The following is a 26,251-nucleotide window of genomic DNA, read 5'->3' on the forward strand; positions in this document are numbered from 1 at the left end:
TGGTATAAAATTCTGTGACACTCCCGTGGTGTCAATATGATCATTGCACCCGTAGATGAATTAATTGAGAGGTGTAGTTTGTAATATGGGGTCACTTATGGTGGGTTCTGCAGTGGGTCATGGCACCCACAAACCATAACAGTAAAATCTGCAATATAATATGGCACTCTTTCCCTTTTGAGCTTTGCACTGTGTTTGAAAAGTATTTTTGATTATATGTAGGGTATTGGCGCACTCAGGTGAAATTTTTACAACAAACTGAGGTCCATTTTTTCCTACTAGCCCTTAGAAAAATTAAATTCTTGGGGCTAAAACAACATTTTAGTGGTAAAAATTTAATTATTCTTTCTTCATCGCCCAATGGTATAAAATTCTGTGATGCACATGTGGTGTCAATGTGATCACTGCACCCCCAGATGAATTCATCTGGGGGGTGTAGTTTGTATAATGAGGTCACTTATGTTTTTTTTTTGCTGTTTTGACACCTCACTGGTTCTGCTAATGTGACGTGGCCCCCTCAAACCATTACAGCAAAATCTGAACTCCAATATGGTGATTCTTCCCTTCTGAGCTTTGCACTGTGCCTCAAAGTAGTTTTCCCCCACAAATGGAGTATCTGTGTACTAAGCAGAAATTGCACAACAAATTTTGGGGTCCATTTTCTCCTGCTATCTTTGTGAAAATAAAAAAAAATTGCGGCTAAAAGAACATTTTTGTACGGAAAAATATAGATATTTTTCATTTTCACAGATCAACATTGTAAAATTCTGCGAAGCACCTGTGGGTTCAAGGTGCTCACCACACATGTAGATAAATTCATTGAAGGGTTTAGTTTCCAAAATGGGGTCACTTATGGGGGTTCCACTGTTTAGGCACATCAGGAGCTTTCCAAATGCGACATGGCTTCCATTAATGATTCCAGCAAATTTTGCATTCAAAAAGTCAAAAGGTGCTCCTTCCCTTCCGAGCCCTGCCGTGCGCCCAAACAGTATTGGCATACTCAGGAGAAATTGTCCAACATATTTTGGGGTTCATTTCCTCCAGTTACAATTGTAAAAATGAAAAAAATTTGGTCTAAAGTAAAAAAAATTGGAAAAAAATGTTTTTTCCTCGCACATTGCTTCAATTCCCGTTGAGCATCTGAACGGTTAATAAACTTATTGAATGTAATTTTGAGCACCTTGAGGGGTGCAGTTTTTAGAATGGTGTCACTTGGGGGTATTTTTTGTCATACAGGCCCCTCAAAGTCACTTCAACTATGATGTAGTCCTTAAAAAAAAAATGTTTTCTACATTTTTTGGGAAAAATGAGAAAAAAAAATCTGTGGTCAACTTTTAACCCTTTTAACTTCCTAACAAAAAAAATTATGTTTCAAAAATTGTGCTGGTGTAAAGTAGACATGTTGGAAATGTTATTTATTAACTATTTTGTGTGACAAAACTCTGGTTGATGGGCATAAAAGTTAAGTTTAAATTTCCAGTTTTTTACAAATAAACACAAGTCATATTGAGCAAATTTTAATACTATCATGAAGTACAATATGTCACGAGAAACAATCAGTGGGATCAATTGAAGTGTCTCTAAAAAATATAGCTTTAACAAAAGTTTCTTTAGAATGTGAAAAATTGCTGCTAAACTCTTAAGTCATAAAATGTTCCAAAAATGAAAGGATGTTTTAAAAAAATAATGACACCATTAACCCCTTCATGACATCCGCCGTACATGTGCGGCCCAAATCGGAAGTGGGTGTACGGAGCAGGATCATTCTATGTTCCCACCATTGACGTGACGGGTTGCTATGACAGACGAGGGTCTTTTGAAGACAGCTTCATTGACTGAAAAATGAATACGTTGCGGGTCTCGGAAAATGGCGACAAAACCCCCCCAAATTTTTTTTTCAAGATTCAGATTTGTTTTTTTTAACTACTAAAATAATAAGAAAAACTGGACATCTTTGGTATTACCATAATTATACTGTTGAGGAGAATCATATAACAAGGTAATTTTTACTACAAAATGTACATCATAAAAAACAGTTCTTAAACAACATTATCAGAATTGTATTTTTTTTTTTTTTTTTTTAATTTCTCCCCACTTGGATTTTTTTTCCTGTTTTCCATTACACTATGTGGTAAAATGAATGTTTTCATTCAAAAGTACAACTTGTCTTGCAAAAAACATACGTCTATGTGGACTGAAAAATAAAAAAGTTATGGCTCTGGGAATAAAGTGAGGAAAAAACGAAAACGCAAAAACTTAAAATGGCAGTGTCATGAAGGGTTAAGTAGACATATGGTAAATGTTATTATTAATGATTTTGTGTGAAATGACTACCTGATTTATTGGCAGAAATATTAAAAGTTTGAAAAGTGCATATTTTGTCTTTTTTTTTTTCTAAATTTCAAGGTTGTTTAAAATCACAACATTTTAACCTAGATTTTCTATTTACTATAAATATAAAGTACAATGAGTCACGACAACACATTGTGAGAATCACTTCCAATAGGAACGTTATCCGATTTTGTTTTCTATAATACTGCCGCTCAGGGTAAAACAAAATTTCTTTCTTTTTGGCTTTCTCATTTTCAGTGCCATCAGGCATCAGGGCAATTTATAGAATAAAGAAAGAAAAGTAATATCCTTTGTGGGACTACTAAATATAAAGAAAAATTACGCTATTGTGCTGTTCATAGCGAAATATAAATCACTACTATCATTTATGCAAGGTAAAGGCTATGTACAAAAAAACATTCAGACTGGAGAAGGTATGGTGCTTGTATTTCTTTGCAATCTCTTAAAGCCTATACCACACTATTGCTGTAACACCACCATAAAATATAGTTAAACGTAGTACTTTTTCCCCAAGATATACTGGAGTGAGATTGTAGGCTAGGTAATTCTAGGAAATCCGTACTGCACCTGTCATGACCATTATATATTTTTATTTGCGAGCCTTATTAGAAATGGCTTCTAGTTCACAGTGAGTGTTTGGGATGCACTGATTCTACTGTTATGAGCTGTTTGTATTTCACTAGTGGCTTACAAACGTCCGTACTGAATCTTCACGGTTATATAAAATATAGGTAGACACACTGTGCAATCTGAACCTATCTGGATGGTCATGATCAGTTACTTAGAATGTTAGAACACACCTTAGGCTAATGTACAATTTAAATGCAGTTATTACATAGACTCAACCTTCAGATGGAATTTTAATAATGTTACAGATAGGGGCGAATGCAGAATTTTCTGCTCGGCATTGTCAGCTGCAGCACTGTTAGCAGTGACAGAGGACTCCGCACCAATGTGCCAGTCGACACCTGATGAAGCTGCTGACATCCAGAAGCCACTACTCTCTTACTAAGAAGTGAATAATTTCACTGTATCTAAGGAAAGGGGGCAAGCGGTCAGCCAGCATTTTATACCTACTGAGTGACTCTGCAGAACATTGCTGACTGTACCAACAGGTTAGAGCAGCTCGGCTTCTTGGCCTCTAGTACCGTAGGAGTGAGAACACTTGTCAGTCCTGATTCTACTGGGTCATGTGCTGTAACCTGTACAGCTTTTGTTAGCAATCAGAAATAAGGGGACACTTTTAAACGAAATCTGTCACAAGGTTTTTGCTACCTCATCAGAGAGCAGCATAATGTAGGAAAAGTGACCCTGATTCCAACGATGTATCACTTAGTTTACTGGCTGTTGTGACACAATCAATTTTTAGATGTAGCATGTAGCAGAGCTCAGAAAGCTAACCTGCTCAGACCACAGCTTGTTGTGTACATTGTCTATTGACAGTAAGCTCCTTATAAAAGGAGGGGGCGTGGAGGGACCAAGGCTCTCAAGCACTGTGGTCCAGGTAGTGATAAACTCCTGGTGGTAAAATATTCACTGTATGGGAACAACAGCACACAGCCTAATAAGTGATACATCCCTTAAATCTGTCTCAGCCTCTACTTCATGCTTGTGAAGATATTCAAGGTAATCCCCTGTCGATCAGTGTGCACTGGCAGGCGGGTTTTACAGAGCTCTACATATGCAAATCTGACACCTCTAGCAACAAGCAGAAGGGAGGTGGGGGGCTGAGAAGCAGGGAGTGAGATCCCTCACAGCAGCTGTGAGTAGCACAGGACGGCCCATCTCCGGGCCACGTGCTCCCTTTGTTTAGGAAACTATAATTCAACAGCGAGTTAAGGGAAAACGATACATCCGAGTGATACACAAAATAGATTTTTAGAAATCTAAAGGAATGGAGAATCTCACCATTCCTTTCTTCACCGCCCAGCAAGCAAGGATAGAGAGATATGTGGCACAGCCTTTCAGAAGCCCCTAGGGCCTTTGTGTTTGGTCTCCACGCGTAGCAGGGGCCCAGCTGGATCTGATGACACCAGAACTGGCTCCCTAGGATCGTCCAGTAAGGATTTAAAGCCGATTTTAGGTTTTTGGAATCTGTAGCTGGGAGAGAACCTAGGTGGAGACTTGGGCTTGAGCAGGGGGCAGTAGGGGGAGCGACCCAGAGAGTTCAGAGGTTTCCATAGCTAGAGCCAAGTGTCTTTCCCTGGTGAGGTCAGGATGTCTAGTCATGTGGGGAAAATCCTGCAACAACCAGAGGGCCTGCACGTGTGGACAGGGGGTGTCTGTGCAGAACTGTACCAGTCCGACCTTACGCATCCTTGAGGGGGTGCGGAACGTCACGTAGGTGCAGAGGGCAGGTCCGTACCACATGCTCTGTCTGACGTAATTGAGGCGGGGTGTGGACCCTTCACAATTGGTGGCAACAGCGAGAATCTGCGGGGTCTCCCTACTGCCTTTTCATCACAATGCTGTCCTCAGATTACATGGTAAAAACCTGCTGACAGATTCTCTTCAACTGTTAGATCACTTGGACATGCGTGGGTATTGTATTCAACTGGTCAAAGATTAAAAGGCACGCAGTCTGTGTAACTCAAAGACACTCTGAATTGGGCTTATGAATGCAAAATCTGCACTGATGTGCACAGACTACATACTAGTACAAAATAACCTGTAGAAAATATCTGTGCAATATTGCATTTCACTATTTTGATAAGGAAAAATTGCAAAATTGTAGGGTGCAAAAAGATACAGTATTGGTCCACAGAATTCACACAGAAGAACATGGTATTTTTAGCTAAGTACTACACATATCCAGTACTGCTATGGACACTAAGTCTTATTCTTGGTAAAATAAATGTAGGATTTGTATATGGCTTCGCCTTCACTAAAATATGGTTCCTAATAACTCTTTTACTTGGGCTCACATATATTTATGCATTCTCTTTTTCTTACTTGTCTTCCTCTAATCCTGCTGTTAGTCCAAGATTTGTTGCATACTCAGTGTAGTAAAATGTTGAAAAAATAGACATGTTGGGGAACATCCGATATCATTTGGTCTCGACCTGAAGAAAATTCCCAATGGGCTGCAGTGTTCCACTGCATAGTGGGCCGTCAGTCATTTACAGTTTTTGCAGCGTGCACGTGCATAGTGTTCACTATACGCCACCATGGCGCACATAACACTTGATTATGCCTGACGCTGGTCAGACTAAGTGTATTCTATGTGATGTATACAGAAGTCTTAGTGTATCCTATGTGATTTGTATACAGCAGAGCTCAGTGTCTCCTATGTGATGTATACGGCAGTCTCAGTGTCTCCTATGTGATGTATATGGCAGTCTGTGTCTCCTGTGTGATGTATAAACAGCAAAGTCCCAGTGTATCCTATGTGATGTATACTGCAGACCTCTCACTGCTTGAATTCTATAAATGTAATGTCATCAGTGATGAATTCCCATAAAGCAGTTGTGAATAGCAACATCATGAATACCACCTAACATCACACATCACCAAAGAGAAGCATTTCCAGCCATTACATTAGGGATAATTTCATTAACAATTTGACCAAATATAGCAGGATCATTTTAAGTTGATAATACTAAATTTGCACTTAGCACAAAAAAGGTTTCCCACACCTGTTTTAAAGTCTTCAAATATTTTGTATGATGAGACATTAAAGGAATGTTTTTCCCTTTAATTGTTAAAATCAGATAGTTATATGTATTCTCTATTTTTTAATCTGTTTTTATTTTATTGTACTTTTTTTTTCTTTACATGATTATGATAGAAGTCATCTTGCCTGAGCATCTGTTAACAGCATCCATAGATATGCTTTACAGTAGCAACATGGACAAGAGCAATAGACCCAATCTGAGTCTCGTCATTTGGGTCATCTCAGCATTTTATATTGGTAGATATGTTGTAGAGATGTCACCTCCTAAACACTTGGCTATTTCTAAACATTAGATTTTTGCTTAAAGGGGTTTTCCCACAAACAAAGTTCATTTTAAACAACATTTTAATCAATAGATCTTGGAATAATAATAAGTTCCACAATTTGATGTATTTAAAAAAATGTTCCTGTGCTGAGATAATCCTATAACTGTGCCCCTGCTATGTACTGTGCAATAGCTGTGTCTGACAGTGCAGGAATATGGTCGGATCATACAACAGCTCCTGGGCAGAGGAGGAAGCAAAAGCGAGTATACAGACAGGACAGCATGGGATCGCAGCTGATTCTTTCTTTGAGGTAAGAAATTGCTTAAAAACAGGCAGTGGTGCGATCCCATTCTTTAACGTCTGGATATTAATTTGCTTCCTACCCTGCCCAAGAGCTGTGGTATGATCAGACCATGTTCCTGCTCAGTTAAACAGAGCCATTACACAGTACGTAACATTTAAACATGTCCAACTGTAGAAGTTATTTTTATTCCAAGATATGTAAATTAAAATTTACTTTGTTTGTGGGAAAACCCCTTTAAATTAAATCTGTCAGCAGGTTTTTGCTATATAATCTGAGGGCGTCATGAGGTAGGGGTAAAAACAGAATTAATGTGTTGTGTCGAGCTGTGTGATTTTGTTTACTTAGACTGAAAGTTTTATCACCTTGTGATTATCATTGCTGGGACTACAGAAGGACATGAGCCTTGGTCCGACTCCCCCCCTTCTGTGATAAGCAGCTCACTGTCTATATAGGGAGCCTGGTGTGGGCAGGGTTAGCTTTCTCAGCTCTGCTGCATTGCAAAATCTAAAAACTCTGATTGTGGCAGAATGGCTGCACCCAGTAAACGAAGTGATATATTGTTGGATTCAGCTTCTCTTTGCTTACATCATGCTGCTTCTCAGATGAGGTAGCAAAAACCTAGTGACAGATTCCCTTTAACGTCTCTTCTAAAGGTTAATACTTGAGAAACTTGGATTGGGCAATATTCATTCTTCTGACTTCTTTTGTCAAGCCACCTCCAAAACACCAGAGATGTGGTCCACCAGAAGGGCTTAGCAGCAATTTCTACGCCTGTTTTGTTAAAATAAAAAAACATTGACCAAATATGCATGTTACTATTTGAATTCACTAACTTGAAAGAATACTTGTTTGAACAAAGGATATGATCTGTGGCCACTTGACCTCCGACTACACTGGATTCCTAAAAGTGTTGTATGGGATTAGATGAAGTAAATTGCTTTCTTTCAGAAATCACAGCACAGGTGTCTGATTCATGTGTCTGATATTGCAGCTCAGCTCCGATTACGTGAATGGATTTGTAGACAGATGTGATGCTGTTTTTGTTACAAAACCACCATATTTTTTAATCCTATACAACTTATTTAAAATGGAACTGTACTTACAACAAATTTTGCATAAATCAATACTATAGGTGAATATAACAATCTTTATAATATATTTTCTCAGAGAAATCGGCTTTCTTTCCCACTTATCAGCCACTTCTTCCTCTTTCCCCCGCCTCCTGAACTTGTCATCCACTCTGAAAAACCAGCTCAAATCCCTCTTTCTCAGAAAAAATGGACTACAGGTGCCATTTGACACAGCCCATTATACTCTATGAAGGAGGAAAAGTGAGGAGCAGGAAGTGGAAACAGGTAGAGGCAGACAGAGCTCTATAACAAGTGTTTTACCTCACATCTGAATTTGATTCACATTCAGACAGCTCAGCTCTGCTGTATTATATTTTCCATGCTGCTGTAGTTTCTGCCTGTATTCTAAAATATGAAGAGCAGGAATTGTATGGTACACTTTAAGTTTTCTTGATTATGCAATATGTAAATTCTGTTTATAGGCTTCAAGTTTCAAATTATTTTGCTTCCTTCCCTGATGACACTTCTCTAAAGGTATGGTCACAAATTGACAGAAAGGGTGGTGTATATTTGCTGACCAAACACTTCTCCAGATAAAGAGATCGATGTATATACAACAACAATACTTGCGCTGGATTCACGGGTTGCATCCACATTATGCCTGGGTTACGGCCGCCATTGGACCAGACAAACATGTAGATTGTTTTTCTAAATAAAAATACCAATTTTATTGTTAATTGCCACATTAATCTGCATGAGGGTAAAGTCAAATAGAGGTTGGTGTGCGGCCACATGCCGACTATCGAATAGATTATATGGAAATGGTTGTAAATTGATTACTTATTGTTAAAGCCCACACACATTTTCTATAATCCATTTAACAACCACCTCATGCCAGCACCTCATCCCTGTGGTCAACTGCTATGTGCAACCCTACCCTGAATCCACAGACATTAACAATGACACTGCTTACACCTGCCGCAATCTGACAACAGTGCCATTCTCCACGTTGGTGCAGTTTTAGCTACATGATGGGTGCACCTCCACTGCATTCTGTGAACCTAGATTAAGGGTAATTACTAACCAAATATTTTCTGCACTTGATGGAATTGGACCATTTTCCTCTATAAATGAAGACACTTGTCAGCACTAGTGGCAGCCTAATGTATCAGAAAATGTTCAATGGATGTACATTCCAAAGAGGTGCACATACTGAGTCTTATCCAGAAGACAACACCTTATGATTTTCAATTTATTTTTAATTTCAATTCATTATTCCTGCAATCTTTACATAGCCGATAAAGATTGCTTGTCTGTTTGTACTTGTCAAAAGTGTTGCATATCTGATATCCTCCAGTAATCAACCATATGCATTCACAAAGTCACAGGAGAGGACTGGCACACAATGAATAATTCATGCACAGAAGACATGGCAGGATCTTAAGTAAACGAACAGGGCAGAGTGACAATTACAGTGTTGTTCTGGATAGGAAGAGGAAAGGAGGATTTTAGCCCGTTTTCTTCCATTCTGTTCAAATTCCGAACAAAATAAGCCTGTTTTTTAGTTATAAAAAGAATTAGACTCCTTATGGAATGTAACCTATGAATGGAAATGTAATTATGCAGCAAGTCTCCTTGTGAATAAGATATATGTTAAATGGGTTGTGCGCTAATTCTTTGGTATTGTGATGGAATAGGATCTGACTAAGGTAATTTGTTGACTCCTGTACATTTAATTGAAATTCTGTGTGAAGGTGAATTGTGCTAATGAGAATTTAAATATAGAGACGGCTTTCACTTGTCACTGTGCTGAAGAGAGCTAAGTGACTTAGTTGAACAATGTGCTCTAGAGGATGACTTGACCAGCTATCCGTGCACCTCTCTGTGGAATTATTGGTTTTAATTAATGGCAAGATCAACAATCTCTTCAGTGGAGGTGATCGCTTTATATGCTTGTGCATCGCTAATTAAAACTCTATGCATTTCTCTGGCCAGATAAAATTATACAGTGCATGTTCATATTCTCACGGAAAAGTTTTCATCTCACAGTGGTATAATTTAGAAACCATATTCAAGCATCCAGCTTTATGGAGTTGAGGCCACCGTAGTAGTTTACAGCAGCTGGTTAATGTTACTTTATAGCAAACTGGATTTTTAATATATGGCTTATGGGTCTCATTATTCCTTAAATATGCTTCAGCATGCCTGTTTGGTTTTTTTTCAGTGACTTTTTAGGTAACAGAAAAACAAGCAATATCATACCACTGTGGTCAGTGATTTTCTATCACTTGTCCATCTGTCCAAAACAAAATTTATATAGACTGACGGCTGAGAGGCCGTCTCATCAGCTGGTCATTGCACATCCCGGAACGCCTGCAAATGAATTGATTTGGTTAAGGCAAGCCTTATTTGTTGCAGCTGCATTTAGTATTACATGGCAGCCATCCTGGTAAATGGCTTGAGTATGCAGGGCCTTTCTTGAAGAGCGGCCCACTGTATTGGCTCATAGAGAGGGATTTCTTGAGGGTGACCCCCTTTTTTTAACTGCATAAGCCCCGAAGGCCTTATGGGCAGTGATTGTCCTCTTGAGCAACCCCTTTAATTTCTTCCAAACTCCTCTACTTTTCTCTACTGTAAGCACAGTACTTTTGTAATTTTGAGATGAAGGCCAAAGTCATGTCTGACAGGGTTGTTATTTTATTGACTAAACGTCACAGTTTTCCATTTGGGTATAAAGCAGGACAGCCTTTGATTGAGGACAGAAGTGGCAAGTGGGTTTAGAGCAATGTGTACCTTGCCCATTTTTATATATAGACTTAATATATACTTTAAATCTTTCTTAACTTTAAATAGTATTGTAGAAGCATAGCATGTTGAAAAGAACTTAAGACACGTTTACAAAACGATATTCAAAAATAGAGAAAGATCATTCTGTAAATTGCCATTTTAGTCTATAACTAGTAGGAAAACTGCAGGAAAACTCAATTTGCCATTTAATAGCAGACCTAAAAAACTAAGAGAAATAAAAAAGGTGAGCACAGTGCAGAATGTGCCACAGTAGCCTTGACTTCATAAACCTTGACTGTGGATCGAGATGAATTCTTGCAATAGCTATAAGACAATAGAGACAGCTGCAGAAAACTGAAGCAAATGATTTAGATGGCTAGGCATAACTTCATACAGTGAGGAAGATTTATTCATATTGGTGCTTACCAAATCATCCTTGAATTATATGGTATATGTTTCTAGTCCTTTATCTATATTTTCTATGACCAGGGCTCTATTTAAATGTTAAAATAGATTCTTATTAAACGTATCCATATATTTTAATCAATCAATTATGTTAAGTAGTCTGTCTTGGCCCGCTATGAATCATCATCCATGTCCAAACCCCATCCCAACAACCTAGGCACACCTCATGTAGTCTAGCTTTAGGTCTGAACTCTCTTCAGTTATAGCTGCCAGTCTTATCTTCTACTGAACATAGCAAATAATAATACTGCTATTCTATCCAAGGACTCCTTGGTGTTTTGACTTCTTCCCCTTCTGTAGCCAACTGAAAATGGTCTATACCTTAAGGTCCCGTCACACTTAGTGACGCTGCAACGATCCCGACAACGATCAACCTGTCAGGGATTGTTGCTGCGTCGCTATGTGGTCGCTGGTGAGCTGTCAAACAGGCAGGCTCACCAACGATCAGGGGAGCAGCGACATCGTGGAAAGAATCTTTCCACGATGTCCTGCTCCTGGTTACGAGCCTGCTGAAGCAGGAGCAGCCTGGTAACCATGATAAACATCGGGTTACTAGGGGCACCCGCGCTCCTAGTAACCCGTTGTTTATCATGGTTACCACTCTGCTATAGTGAGCGGGAGGTTACCGCTCACTTTAGCAGGCTCGTAACCATGATAAACAACGGGTTACTAGGTGCGCGTGTGCCCCTAGTAACCCGATGTTTACCATAGTTACCAGCCTGATCGCTGCTCCCGCTGGTCACACACAGCGATGTGTGCTGACCAGCGGGAGAGCAACGACCAAAAAATGGTCCAGGACACTTTGCAGCGATCAGCGACCTCACAGCAGGGGCCTGATCATTGCAAAGTGTCACACATAGCGACATCGCTGGTGAGGTCGCTGTTGCGTCACCAAAACCGTGACACAGCAGCGATCTCGCTAGCGATCTCGCTATGTGAGACGGGGGCTTTAGTCAAGCCAGGGATATGACACTTACCGACTTTCATCTGAGTTTGGTTCTGGTCTATACTTAAATTCCAATACCAGAAAGAGATTGAAATTCAGCCCTAGCATTTAAAGCACACAGGCCAATGCTGTCCCCTCTCCTTCCCCAGATGGAATTTTCTATTACCAATATTATGCTACCTGGTAGAATCTAAATTTGCTTATTTTCTACAAGACCTATATTTGCAATAATATTTGCTATATATATTGTGAGATGGCTGCCGGACACATAGTGGATGGGAGATATGTATCACAGAGGTGCATGTCCTCCGTGATATAAACCTGGAGTAATTCTCTAGTACACATAGTACTAAGAGGGGTTAATCAGCCATGATAAGACTAGGTCTTAATGGGAACAGCTGAAGAGTTAGGGAGGGACAGCTGCTCACTATATCTGCACCCCTGGGTGTGGTTCACGTTGTAAAATGGGACCTGTTTATCTGACACATGGCTCTGTGTATGAAGGGGTGTAGATCTCCTGGATTGTGTCTTTGCAAAAGGACTAAGAAGTTTGAATCTAAGCCAAGCGGTGAACCCGCACTATTGTATGGACTCTTTTACTTTGAGACGGACAAGGGCTGTAGCTAACTTTTCCTGTGATGTGGTTTGTGAGGACTGAAATAAACCAGCCTTACTTTAAATAGAAATGGTTCTTGTCATACCTCAGTGAGTTCCTAAGTGAGTAGCATTGTTAAAATTAAATGGAATTAAATGCTTAACAAAAAAGTGTGAAACAACTGAAAATATGTCTTACATTCTAGGTTCTTCAAAGTAGCCACCTTTTGCTTTGATGACTGCTTTGCACACTCTTGGCATTGTCTCTTTAAAATGTCCAAGGCAGGTTTATTATGCTGCATAAACCGCGCTTTCAGGAGTAAACAAAAGAAAAGCCTTGTCCGGCACAGTGTAACAAAAACAGAAAACAAACAGTACATCCAATATGGTGGGTTCACCCACTCACTGTCAGTGTCCTTTTGGCAAAAACACACTCTGGAGGTCTCCACACCTCCAGCCACAAACAATGAATGACACACTTGGTCTCCATTTTATACACACACCCTGGGGGTGGGGATATGTGAGCAGCCAATCCCCCCGATCTCTTATGACTGCTCGAAAAAAACAGCCCAGATACACCTCAGCACTACTTGTGCTGGAGCATGCTTTTCTTGTTGCCAAACTCAGCGATACATATCTCCCCTCGAGGACATGTTCGGTGGCCGTTTTACATACCCCCCCCTCTGCCCAAAGCCGGGGGGCTTGGCAACTTCTGCTAACATACAGTGGACCCTCGACAATGCGTCATCATTGCCATGCAGTTTCCTAGGCCTATGCTCTAGATGGAAGCTAAATTCCTGGAGGGCCAGGAACCACCTGGTCACTCGGGCATTGTTCCCCTTCTTCTCCCTCATCCACCTTATTGGGGCATGGTCTGACACCAGCCTGAACTTCCTGCCTAAGAGGTAGTATTTCAGGGTGTCCAACGCTCACTTGATGGCCAAACTTTCCTTCTCCACTTTAGAGTAATTTTTCTTACAAGATGTCAGCTTCCGGCTTAAATACATTAGGGGGTGCTCCTCCCCGTTCACCTCTTTTGGTAGGACAGCCCCCAGTGCAACATCTGACACGATAGACTACAAACTCCTTTGAGAAATCCGGTGCCACCAGCACTGGCTGTTCACACAGAGCCTGCTTCAGCTCCTTGAAAGCCGTCTCAGCTTCTGGAGACCACTTAGCCATAACCGACTTTGTTCCTTTTATCATTGCGAAGTTAGGGATGAACCGACGGTAGTAGCCCACGATGCCCAGGAAGGCTCTGACCTTTTTATTTGAGAGAGGTTGTGGCCAGCCCTGGATCACTTCAATTTTATTTATGCGGGACTTTATCACGCCTCTGCCTACGACATAGCCCAAATATCTGGCTTCCTCCATGCCCATGGCACATTTCTTCGGGTTGATTGAAAACCCCGTCTTCCGCAGAGCATCGAATATTGCCTGGACTTTACTCATATGGCTTCCCCAATCCTGGCTGTAGATCACAATATCATCCCGGTAGGCCACTGCATACTTTTTGTGGGGAGCTAGAATCTTGTCTTGTCCATGGCTCTCTGGAAGGTAGCTGGAGCACCTTGCAACCCAAACGGCATCTTGGTGTACTGAAAGCACCCATCTGGAGTTGAAGAGCCGTCTTATCCTTGGCATCTTGGGCCATAGGGATCTGCCAATACCCTTTTGTGAGGTCAAGGGTGGTAATGTACCTGGCCAGCCCTAGCCTTTCAATTAGTTCATCTACCCTGGGCATTGGGTATGAATCGTACTTAGAAACCTCATTCAGTTTCCTATAGTCGTTGCAAAACTGCCATTCTCCATCTGGTTTTGGCACTAGGACTATGGGACTGGACCAGCCACTCTTGGATTCTTCAATGGCTCCCAGACTTAGCATCTGCTTTACTTCTTTCGAGATTACCTCTCGGCGGGCTTCAGGTTTAACCGGACATGAGGTTCTGTAAGGACCTCATCCTCTATGATCTGGGTACAACCTGGTAGTTCGGAGAACAGGTCCCTGTTCCGCTGCAGCAACTCTCGGCACTGTTGCTTTTGGGCTCGTGAGAGCGACTCAGCCACCTTGACCTCTTCCACATCGGATTCAGACTTCGCCACCAAACACAGAGCTTCCACGGGTTCCCTATCTCGCCATGGCTTGATTAAGTTGATGCGGTACAGCTGGTAGGGCTTTCTCCTCCCTGGTTGGTGAATTTTATAATTGACTTCACCAACCTTTTCCACTACTTCATTGGGACCCTGCCACTTGGCCAGGAATTTGCTCTCCACTGTAGGCTCCAGCACAAGTACTGGATCTCCAGGGTTGAAGTGTCTCACCCTCGCCGACCTATTGTACACCCTCGACTGTGCCTCTTGCGCTTTGAGGAGGTGTTCTTTCACAATGGGCATTACTTCTGCAATCCTCTCTTGCATCTGTGCCACATGTTCAATTACACTCCTGTAGGGTGTAGACTCAGCCTCCCAGGTCTCCTTTGCTACGTAGCTGAAAAAAAGAGAATGGACAGCACCTCCAAAAACATACGTTGATCTAATGCCTCTCGGCAAAAATATATAAAACTGAACATGAGGTTCTTAGTTTAACATTCTGATCAGACTGTATGAAGCCCACTGCTACGTCACGGCAAACCTCGTAGTGGGTCCTAACATTTCCTGAACGGGAGTGGAGCCATGCGCCAACCACCGCCGCAGCGACAATGCACCAGCAGGGCGGCCCGGTGCCTCACAGCACCCATGCTGCAAGACCGAGTCCCCATGACTCCAGGCCACGCCGCCCCACAAGCACAAAGCCACAGCAACAATGGACGACACACTGCACCAATACCACATGAAAGGAGCATTGTGACTCACCTTCCACAAGCTCTCAAGTGAGAGCAAAAATAGGCTAGACCCTCTTTGCAGTCTCCTGCTAACTAAAATCGCCTGTGTCAAATGGGAGGAGTGCACATCCGAAAAAAAAGGACAGATCATGCATTAAGCTGAAAAAAAAGAGGGTCTAGCCTATTTTTGCTCTCACTGGAGAGCTTGAGGAAGGTGAGTCACAATGCTCCTTTCATGTGGTGTTAGTGCAGTCTGTCGGCCATTGTTGCTGTGGTTTTGTGTTTGTGGGGCGTTGCGCTGAAACCGCACTTTCAGGAGTAAACAAAAGAAAAGCCTTATCCGGCACAGTGTAACAAAAACAGAAAACAAACAGTCCATCCAATATGGCGGGTTCACCCGCTCACAGTCCCGGTCAGTGCCCTTTTGGCAAAACCACTCTGGAGGTCTCCACACCTCCAGCCACAGACAATGAATGAGACACTTGGTCTCCATTTTATACACACGCCCTGGGGATGGGGATATGTGAGCAGCCAATCCCCCCCATCTCTTATGACTGCTCGAAAAAAACAGCCCAGATACACCTAATTAACCCTCTCAGCACTACTAAATTGCCAACCTCAGCGATACATGTTTCCCCTCAAGGACATGTCCGGTGGCCATTTTACAATAAATATATATATATATATATATATATATATACACACAGTACAGGCCAAAAGTTACTCATTTAAAGATTTTTCTGTATTTTCATGACTTTGAAAATTGTACATTCACACTGAAGGCATCAAAACTATGAATTAACATGTGGAATTATATACTTAACAAAAAAGTGTGAAACAACTGAAAATATGTCTTATATTCTAGGTTCTTCAAAGTAGCCACCTTTTGCTTTGATGACTGCTTTGCACACTCTTGGCATTCTCTTGATGAGCTTCAAGAGGTAGTCACCGTAAATGGTCTTCCAACAATCTTGAGATGCTTAGCACTTGTTGGCCCTTTTGCCTTCACTCTGCGGTCCAGCTCACCCCAAACCATCTCGATTGGGTTCAGGTCTGGTGACTGTGGAGGCCAGGTCATCTGGCGCAGCACCCCATCACTACCATCCTTGGTCAAATAGCCCTTACACAGTCTGGAGGTGTGTTTGGGGTCATTGTCCTGTTGAAAAATAAATGATGGTCCAACTAAACGCAAACCGGATGGAATAGCATGCCGCTGCAAGATGCTGTGGTAGCCATGCTGGTTCAGTATGCCTTTGCTACTTTGAAGAACCTAGAATATAAGACATAATTTGAGTTGTTTCACACTTTTTTTGTTAAGTATATAATTCCACATGTGTTAATTCATAGTTTTGATGCCTTCAGTGTGAATGTACAATTTTCAAAGTCATGAAAATACAGAAAAATCTTTAAATGAGGTGTGTCCAAACTTTTGGTCTGTGTGTATATATATATACATATATATATATATATACAATATATATTATAAAATGTAATAATATTGCAATATTAGAGTCAAATATCACCTGATCATAACCAAATATTACCAGCATATAAAGTAGTGATAATACCACCATACTGATCATTAAGCAAAACCACTGTCCTAGAACTGATGTGATCACCATACGGTGACCATATAATGGTAATACAAGCTTTACACCAGTGTTCTGCAGACCATGTATGTGTATATTGTACAAGTTTTCACCAGTGGTGTGCTCGCTGACTGTAGTCAACTGATTGTAGTATCCTAGACAACAATAATGCTCCTTCTGTGCCCTATATAATAGTACCCTTCTTTTGTGCCCTACAGTGATAATGTTCCCTCTGTACTTTCTTGTAGTAACAATTCTTCCTGGAGACTCCTTACAGTTATTCAACACCCTTTAGAAATAATGTCCCCTGTATCTGAGAGGGATATGTATTGCGGTACTTATATAGTTGGTGCCCCTACTGAAGCCCCTTAGTATGCTCACCCACTATGATACCCCTTCGATGACTGCCAAAGAGTATGATGTCCCCCATTGCTCCACATTCTTTATGATGTCTCACACAAACCAACATACATTGATACCCCTCAGCATCCGACTCCCTGAGCACAATAATATATATAAAAAAACTTATACTCACGTAATCTTGGTTCCTGTCCACCACAGCCTCTATCTCCCCTTCTATCTTGTCTTGCAGTGGGTCAGCATTGTGTCACACGACGTCCCCTACGTGGCACTGGTCTCCAGCAGGCCGCATGCTTGAAGAAGCCTGTGTTCTGCTGAAATTGACGAAGTTTCGTGCTCCGCCACTGCCGATAACCGTATTGGCATCCTGAGGATGCCAATGCTGTTGACAATGCCAAAATCATTGTGGCCCATGGCCAGACTGTCCCATCTCGCATTTGCTAGATTTCCCCAAGGGTCATTTCGGCCCTGCCTTTATGACCTACTGGCACAGAGAGTGCTATATACCTAAAGAATCATTTCCAAACCATATGGTATATCCATAATCAGTCGTGACTCAGGATAGTTATCTTTTATGTTCTGAGTTTTTATATTTACCGTATATATTTATTTTTTCTGATTGGTCTTAAAATGAAGTCAACTGTATATTTGAACTCAGCGACCTGGGTTTTTTCCTGCTTTGGCACATTTTTGAGTATATTTATACCTTACTGTTTTATCAGTTTGTGTATATTGGTGTTTTATCCCAATGAAGGGGCCTGTTCAGATCCATAACAAACAGATTTCATATGCACCTCAATTTCAAAAAATGTCATCAAATGGATTTTTGAATATACAACTGGATTATTTTCTGGATCCAGCTCCATAACCCATCTATCCCTATCTTTCCATCTAATATAGATGGCGAAACTCAGTGTGAAAACAAATTGCCATTTTTCTATTTTATTTCTATTGAGGTGCCCGTTTTATAAAAGTGACAGCTGTTAGTGTGGCCATATTGGTTGTTACTTATCTTTCCAGCAACTGATGGTAAACCTGTCACAATGTTATTGATTAAACAGTTTGTCATCAGTTTCTAAGAAGCTAATTGCTATTGCTCCGACCTGTTTTACCAATATAAGGCCATTTTTTTAGTCTTAGATGGAAATGCTGTTTAATGAAAGTGTCTGTATCATGCACTACATTGCACACAAAGTCAGCTTATTATAGAAGAATCCTCTAGTTTAAGAAATCTAAAAATAAAAGCTAGTAATAGTTAAATGCTTATAGAAATTCTGTAAGTCTTCGGTTACATAAAAACTTCTTCTTTTTGAGAGATTTTGACTCCTTGTAGAAGCAACAAAAAGGCTTCATAGTTACATTGAAATAAGCCAAATTCTCCCCATTCAGCAAATACAGTATTATATTGACTAATGGCATAAATCCATAAGGAGGTAAGACAATAACCCTGCAAGGCAGTTGAAGATTAATACTTACATTTATTAGATTAATTATATTAATTCCATGAATCAACCAACCTTATCATATGGTTTTCACATTTTAGTCAATGGCAAATACTTTTTCTTGCAATAAAGTTATCAAATAACCTTTATGAGCAATTAATTTTATTGGCTGATGGTGAAATCAGTTTGGCTAATTGAGATTATTCACCTTCAGTTGTAAATCCTAAGAACTGATAGCCCACTTGGCATTATCCTTACACTAGCAATAACCTAAAGCCCACAAAACGTCTGTCTCGTAATTTACCATCGCCTGTTAATCGTTGGATGCGAATGGCTTCCAATAAGGGTAGGTTTACACAACAGTATAAATCATTCAGAGTTTCATTCAGAAAAGTGGGATGATTTTTTTCTCACTTGTCATCCATATGAAATCTGTTTTTTTTTTCTCAGCAGCTACTAATCATTTACAGGACCATATACAGTGTCTTATATTACAGAATTGCAATGTATCCGTAAAAATCGGATTTTATACTGTGGCATTTCTCACACTTATAGACTTGAAAGGGTGCGTCGCATCTGAATTTCAGAGGAAAATGCTGCAATTTATTTCACATGAAAATTCAGTCAGTGAAAAAAATCGTTCATCTGCACTACCCCATTGAATAATATTGGTTTGAGTTTTTAACGAATAGTACTCGGACTGACGGTACAGTCGTGTGCACAAGCCCTAAGGTAGATGAATTTGGTAGTGAATGTCGCTTTTTCCATTTCCTTTCTATGGACACACAAATTGACACACAGCAGATTTTTTGAAGAATTTTCTACGACTTTCATTCATCTGAATAGGATATGCAGAAATCCATGTGGTTACCACCACAACTAACCCCATTCAGATATATAGAATCGATTTCCAGCTGTAGAATTGTTTGCATGATATCAGCGTTGTGTAAATCTAGCCTTATGCCATATTCACATCTGATGGAATTGCAACAGATTTTCTATCCAGATTTTTAGATGCAAAATGCAGTGTGGGATTTGATCTTATACCCACACTACAAAAAAAATTCTCTGCAGAAATGTACCTGCGATTCGAGTATTTAGATTCCCGACATGTCAATTTTTATGGTGGATTGTTTGCAAATTTGTGGCAGGTTTTCTTCATCAAGCTAAATTGGGAAGTTAAAATTTGCAACAAACCACAATTTGTAAAAATGTGATGCAGATATATACAGTACAGACCAAAAGTTTGGACACACCTTCTCATTTAAAGATTTTTCTGTATTTTCATGACTATGAAAATTGTACATTCACACTGAAGGCATCAAAACTATGAATTAACACATGTGGAATTATATACTTAACAAAAAAGTGTGAAACAACTGAAAATATGTCTTATATTCTAGGTTCTTCAAAGTAGCCACCTTTTGCTTTGATGACTGCTTTGCACACTCTTGGCATTCTCTTGATGAGCTTCAAGAGGTAGTCACCGGAAATGGTTTTCCAACAATCTTGAAGGAGTTCCCATTGATGCTTAGCACTTGTTGGCCCTTTTGCCTTCACCCTGCTCACCCCAAACCATTTCGATTGGGTTCAGGTCTGGTGACTGTGGAGGCCAGGTCATCTGGCATAGCACCCCATCACTCTCCTTCTTGGTCAAATAGCCCTTACACGGCTGAGGTTTTTAAGTGTTAATGAATCAGTAAAGCCCACACACTATTCAGTGTATAGTGCACTCACACTACTAAAAAAAGGCACAGTCTATAACATCAATAAACAACAGCTTGTTGATGACTTCTAAGTTCAAAAGGTTCAAATAAGAAAACCCTTTTATGAAATGCAATAAATAAAGTATTATACCAGTGAATTGCTTTATGGAATTCTTCAAATTGGTGTTATTGGAATTGCTTCCCGACCAGATTTGTCACAGGAAGATACTGGTAAAGCAACAAGTATAATATGGTTCTGATCAGAGCTATTTAGATTCATGTTAGCTAAGCCACCCCCTTCCCTATCACCACCAATGAGAAGGCGGCTGGCTTAGCTATTGAAATAAGGCAGCCAGCCCCCTTCACACAGAAACTGCTCTGATCACTTGTCAACAAAGGAACAACTGACTTGCGTTGAACATAGGATCGGAAGTGGATTTCAAGATGGGGCAACTCTCCGGAGCACCCAGTCTAATGAAACTATTAATTACTAAAATGTTATAAATTGCTATTAAATTATATTTAGAATTTTTGGGGCTTTAACTCCAGCATACATTAAATCAAGTGAAGTAATTTTATAATGCTGATCTCTCTCACTCTTGTTTAGGACATATAGTGAATTTGTGTTTAGGATGGGTAGGAAACTTAGTTTGGCCTATGATGCATAGTTTCCACACTACCAATTTTATGTGTGCCAAATGGCAGAAATGATCACTGACATTTGTAAAGGGAGATGTTATTAGCATAGAGCTGACGCAAGTAGTGACCTGAAAAAGTTTCATGTGTCATGGAAAAGCTGCTTGCTATACAAATACAAGTATTACAAGTACCAAGGACATCAGTATCTTTTTATAGACTCTATTATACACGTTTTTCTGGAATGTTCCCGTAGTATAATACAGAATACTTTTGCTATTATATACTCCTTTCTATATAGAAATTGACATACCGTAATTTGTTTTCAAACATTCTCCCTCCATTGTTGGCTTAATCATTGGCATTGTGCATGTTCCATCTATGTGACTTCCCAGTCAACCTAAATAGAAGTAATTTATTGGTACAGAACCATGGCACTTTTCATCTTCGTAGCTACAGTTTCAGTTCACTGGCTGTCTCATTATTTCAGATGCAATGGTTTTCTGGTGTGTGTAAGTTGACATTTATAAAATGGAGGTCATTTTCTCACTTAAATCAGTCATGATTGCTCCATTTCCTCCAGAAGGGAAATAATATATTGATGTCCAATAAATAGCTCATTTTTTCTACAAAATGTGCTGTTGCCTAATAATGTTAGTTAACTTAATTTCTTACCTAATGCTGCTATAACTTTTTATGAAAGTCGAGAGCAATTAACATACAGTCCTCATATTTCAGAGGCAGGTCAGATTCTCCGTAAAATGTATCTTTATATTGAGCTAATGCAAAATATGGCTGGAATTACTTCTTGATTACAAGAAAGACTTCTGTTGATGAAGGATCGCCTCTATATGTATCTGCTGTGCACATACTCATACACATACATAGAGGGAGCTTATGAAAGTTGACAAGAAATACTACAGAAATCCATACTTACTAACTTTTTTCCGTGCAAAATTCAAAACACTTCAGTCCCACCCCACAGCACCCCCTTTTACAGCACCCAGAAGATTTAGCTACTTTTCTGGGAGTCCAGGAGGTCTCCCCCTTTTCCCAGACCCTCCCCAACATTCTATGACAGTTGGCAATTATGCTTAGGGATGACCTAATGATTAAGTACAAAGACATCAATGAATACAGTGGAGAGAGTGCGATCAGTACAGCGATCTCTCTTATGACCTTTTAAGACTAGTGACCAGGAAAAGAAGCATCAACTAAGTCTAGAAGAAAGAAGCTTTCACCATCAGCTGAAACAAATGTGAAAATTGTCACTAGAGGATATTGTGATGGTAAACTGGTTGAATAATTTTGAGGAAGTTAAGAAGTTTTTCATGAAAGACATATGCTAAGTAGTGCCAAGTAGTGCATTGCTTGACATGAGTTGGTTGATCCAGAGATGTTCCTAAATTGTTATATCAGAGTTCAGAAGGAAGGATTTTTCTTCTCAAATTTGAGGACAATCTGCAATTCTAGAGCTGTTTTGTCTTCCTATGATTACAGTATGATCGCTTGCACTAGACTTTTCACATTACATTTTTTTATTTTTTGTTCAGCTTCATCATATAAGCAGAACAACAAAATTAATGCAAGCGCAAGATTCATTACATAAGGAACATCAATGAGCCAAGTGGACCCCACTGACTAGTAACAAGGTCCATCAGTTTACTTTTGTCTCAACGTCATTGTAATGCATAGCTTACTACACTTTTCAGTACAAAATATTTCTGCAATATATGTTCAGTAGATCCTCGCAAATATGCATGACCAATGACTTTTCCAAACATGCTGAGAACCCGCCCATATTGTTAGTAAAATAGTCTGCAGTATATGCTGCTATCCTCCTTAACCTCTTGTGGAAAATGGCATACATGTACGTCAGCACTGTGGTCACCATCTGTGGAAGGGGCTCAGGAGCTGACCTCTGTGCACGTGCTGTAGATGCCAGCTATGTTACAAGGCTGGAATCTCTCACCAATTGCAGCGGCCAAGGTTACAATCTCTGCTGATAACCATTTAGATACTGCTGTCAATCTCTGACAGTGGCATTTAAATAGAGAGCACCATCATATTTATTGATATTATTGATACTTATTGATCCCCAGTCCTTAGTTAATTAACCCACCGTCCATACCTATTTATTTGCTTTACCCCTTATCCTATTTAATTAACCCCCAGACCATAATTAATTGATTGATTCCCTAGTCCACAATTAATTATTTCCCCAGTCCATACTTATTGATCCCCAGTCCATAGTTAATTGACACACCGTCCATACTTAATTAATCCACCTGACCCACTCAGCTGATTTCCCCGTCCATACTTAATTGATACTTAATTGATCCCCCGTCCATACTTAACTGATCCCGCGCCGATATCTAATCAATACACTTGAACATCCCTAATTGATCCCCGTCCATACACCTATATATAAATAATTGTGTTTTGTAGTTGTACATATATACTGACTGTATCCCCATATTTAGAATGACGTCCATGTTGGCCGGAGCCGTGGAGTGTACATCTTGCACAATGTATGCATTCCCTGAGCTACCGCTCAGGGATCCATACCGCTGCGAGAGATGTGAGCATATCGTGCACTTGGAAGCCCAAATCCTGGATCTAAGTGCTCAGATAGCGGTACTGAGGAGCATCGACAACATGGAACGGAGTTTGTTGCTCACCGAGCAGACACTCAATGGGTCAACACTGGGGGTGGAGCATAGTGGGGAAGTGTTGGCTGAACAGGCAGGGAGCTGGGTAACAGTTAGAAGGGATAGAGGGAAGAAGTATAGGAAGGCTGGTTCAGACCAGCATTATTGGAGCACGACAGATCCTCTGACCGCCGGGGGAGTGTATGCTCCAGTAATGAGGGGGAGGGGGGAAGTGTAGGGCAGGCTAGACAGGTCCTGGTAGTGGGTGACTCTATTATTAGGGGGACAGACAGGGCAATCTGTCACAAAGACCGGGATCGCCGAACGGTGTGCTGCCTCCCTGGCGCTCGAGTCCGGCACATCGCGGATTGGGTTGACAGGTTACTGGGAGGGGCTGGCGAAGACCCAGCGGTCATGGTCCACATTGGCACCAATGACAAAGTGAGTGGTAGATGGAGGGTCCTTAAAAATGATTTCAGGGATCTAGGTAGGAAGCTTAGGGCAAGGACCTCCAAGGTAGTTTTCTCAGAAATACTACCAATCCCACGAGCCACACAGGAGCGCCAACGGGAGGTTAGGGAGGTGAATAAGTGGCTAAAGAGTTGGTGTAAGGCAGAAGGGTTTGGGTTCATGGAGAACTGGGCCGACTTCGTGGTCTGCTACAGGCTCTACCGTAGGGACGGGCTGCACCTCAATGGGGAGGGTGCAGCGGTGCTGGGGAAGAAGATGGCTAATTGGTTGGAGGAGTATTTAAACTAGAGACGGGGAGGGGGGAACCAAGGAAATAGGTGGGATGTGAGGCAAGCAAGGGGGAAGGGGATAAGTGAATATAATGAGGGTGGAGAGGGGGGTGGGGATAGCACAGTTAGATCATTAGAGAAGAGTAGGATGCTAAATAACCCCAAAATTTTATCTTGCATGCTGACCAACGCAAGAAGCCTGACCAATAAGGCGGATGAGCTACGGGCGCTTATATCGGAGGAGAGGTATGACATCGTAGGTATAACAGAGACTTGGCTAGACGATAGCTACGACTGGGCAGTAAATTTATTAGATTATAGTTTATTTAGAAGGGACCGGAAACAGGGGAAAGGCGGAGGAGTCTGCTTATATGTAAAGTCATGTCTAAAGCCCAGACTAAGGGAAGATATAGGAGAGGGAGAAGAGGGGGTCGAGTCCATGTGGGTAGAGATAGAGGGAACTAAAAATAATAATAAAATATTACTGGGGGTCTGCTATAAGCTACCAAATATAACAGAGGAGAATGAGAATCTGCTATTAGGACAAATAGACAAAGTAGCAAAAAATAATGAAGTGATTGTAATGGGGGATTTCAACTACCCGGATATTGACTGGGAAACTGAAACCTGTAGATCTCAGAAAGGAAAAAGGTTCTTGACAAATATTAAGGATAATTATCTCTCCCAACTAGTGCAGGAACCAACGAGAGGGAAGGCCGTGTTGGACTTAATATTGACTAATAGGCCTGATAGAATAACTGAGGTACAGATAGGGGGGCACCTAGGTAATAGCGATCATAATATTATCAATTTCAAAATGCCCTTCAGTAGGGTTATCAATAAGGGAACAACTAAAACATTAAACTTTAGGAGTGCGAAGTTTGATCAGCTGAAAGAAAGCCTTCAACTTATTGACTGTGACAAAGTTCTTAATCAAGGGAATACGAATAGTAAATGGGAAACCTTCAAAAGAATTCTGAATACTCAGTGCGAGAGGTATATACCGTATGGGAATAAAAGGGCCAGAAACAAGAGGAAACCAATATGGTTGAATAAGAACGTAAAAGGGGCGTTAAATATCAAAAAAGAGGCATTCAAGAGATTAAAACAGGAAAACAATAAGGAGGCACTAATGTGTTACAAGGAAAAAACGAGAACCTGCAAAAAACAAATAAAAATAGCAAAGAAGGAAACAGAGAGACGTATTGCTAGGGAAAGTAGATCAAATCCCAAACTGTTCTTTACGTATATAAATAGTAAAAGGGTTAAATCGGATAATATTGGACCGATAAAAAGTGATGAAGGCAAAATCATAGAGAAAGATGAGGATAAAGCTAATCTATTAAATACATTTTTTTCGTCAACTTTCACAAAGGAAAAAGAACTAACAGGCGAAATGAGAAGGGACAAGCTTAATCCTCCACTAAGTATGACAAATCTAACCCAAGCTGGGGTACAGAAACGCCTCAGTAACATTAAAATAAACAAATCACCAGGACCTGATGGCATACACCCACGGGTACTAAGGGAACTAAGTAATGTGATAGACAGACCATTATATCTTATATTTAAGGACTCTGTTGAGACTGGGTCTGTACCACTTGATTGGCGACAGGCGAATGTAGTGCCAATATTCAAAAAGGGAGCAAAAAGTGACGCCGGAAACTATCGGCCGGTGAGTCTGACGTCCGTGGTGGGCAAAATTTTTGAAGGCTTTATTAATGAGGCAATTATGGAGCATCTTGATGCTAATAATCTATTAACCCCGAACCAACATGGATTCATGAGGAATCGCTCCTGCCAAACAAACCTGATTGACTTCTACGAAGAGGTTAGCTCTCGATTAGA

The 26,251-nt window shown here is 40.6% G+C and overlaps 1 protein-coding gene across 5 annotated transcripts in view; it reads left to right on the forward strand.

The window, feature by feature from the left end:
• The window catches only part of ULK4 (unc-51 like kinase 4), a 988,030-nt gene that overhangs the window by 860,748 nt on the left and 101,031 nt on the right, over positions 1-26,251 (forward strand). The gene's annotated exons all lie outside the window — the stretch shown is intronic.

This window comes from Phyllobates terribilis, unplaced genomic scaffold, assembly GCF_046119375.1.
Source record: "Phyllobates terribilis strain yellow unplaced genomic scaffold, ASM4611937v1 Scaffold_4__5_contigs__length_816908805, whole genome shotgun sequence".
Lineage (NCBI taxonomy): Eukaryota > Metazoa > Chordata > Amphibia > Anura > Dendrobatidae > Phyllobates > Phyllobates terribilis.